Here is a 1,441-nt window from a genome sequence, read left to right as displayed (position 1 = left end):
CAAGTGTCCTTTCTTCACAAACACTATTAGAAGCAACTTTAGGGAAGTCTAATCCTATTTTGATTATATGATCCAGAAATTTTGTTCCCAGAATTGTAACTTGCTGATTTATATTTTCACAAAATTATTTTACATGAATTTTATTTTATATGTTCCCAAACAGCTCCGGTATTTCATGTTTCCTAGTAAATTCATCAATTTCTTAGGTCATGTTTGGAACACAAAAAGAAAAAAACTTATTTTCTAATCAAAATTATGACAGAGCAAGACGATAAAATGATGTCAAGAAAATTCAGATTGAATTATAACCTCTACTTCTGTTAATAGTGAGTTGCATAATGGAACAGAGCCATAGTGAACTAATAGGACTCCAAATTCTGAAGCCAAAATTACACCTTAGCAACTGATACTGTTATAGAACAGCTGGATGCTCCCCCCATATGAAAACACTCTGACTCTATAAAAATCTACTGGGGTCCCTGTAGTCTCTTATGGGAACAGGGACGGCTTCATTCCCAGACTCTGAGTTTCACAAATTTCTGCTCTCTCTGGTGAGACAAGAGTCATTGTGAATAAGGGACAGATACACTCCACTCACAATCTCTGTACATAGGGGAAAGACAACAAAAAGCATAAAATGCATGCCCTCAATCCATTTAACAATTCTCAATTCATTTAACAATTCCTAATGAGCAAAACAGTTCTGTGCCAGAAAATTGTGCAGAATTAAGGAATTATGCAACTGGAGTAAATATAAATAATACATTCCTTTACTAACTCCAACTTAACCTAATATGTCTTCAAAGAAACTAGAGTGAAATTGTGTGTTCTTTATAGAAACCTGCAGCATATGAGCATTGAGACAGTGCCTCTATTCTTACACCTATGGGAACACAATGCACCTGAACCAGGTGCTGGCTGTGGTCTATGAGGTCCATGGTGTGGCTCATGCTGAAGCCCCACGTTCCATGGCCCACTCTTAGGAGACAAATGAGCTCTCTGGTGAACACAGCTGTGAGCCATGGGATCCCCTGAGTTGACATGTTGACATGAGGATAATTCAGAGACATTCTGGAACTCCTTTGGACAGAAAACACTTCTCTACCCAATCTCCCTTCCCTATCTCCTTCACTCAGGAGCATCACATGCTAGCAATTTTCTCAACCTCATTTTTGTCACCATGCATTTCCTCTCAAAAGAATAATTATATATTTATTTATTTATTTGTTTTTATTATGATGTTGTGGGGTACAGTTAAGGTTTAGGTATACAATTATGTTTCATTCAGGCACCCTGTTGATATGAGGTGTTTCCCCATTCCCAGACAGATATTTGCTACTGTTAATCCCATCTCCCACCCCCCCATAGTTTCCCAGTACTGTCAGTCAATTTCTTTTTCTTTTTTTTTTTAGTTGGAGTCTCACTCTGTCGCCCAGACTGG

Source organism: Carlito syrichta, unplaced genomic scaffold (assembly GCF_000164805.1).
Source record: "Carlito syrichta isolate Samal-C Ts95f unplaced genomic scaffold, Tarsius_syrichta-2.0.1 Scaffold314247, whole genome shotgun sequence".
Classification (NCBI taxonomy): domain Eukaryota; kingdom Metazoa; phylum Chordata; class Mammalia; order Primates; family Tarsiidae; genus Carlito; species Carlito syrichta.
Note: the sequence above shows the minus strand (reverse complement) of the source record.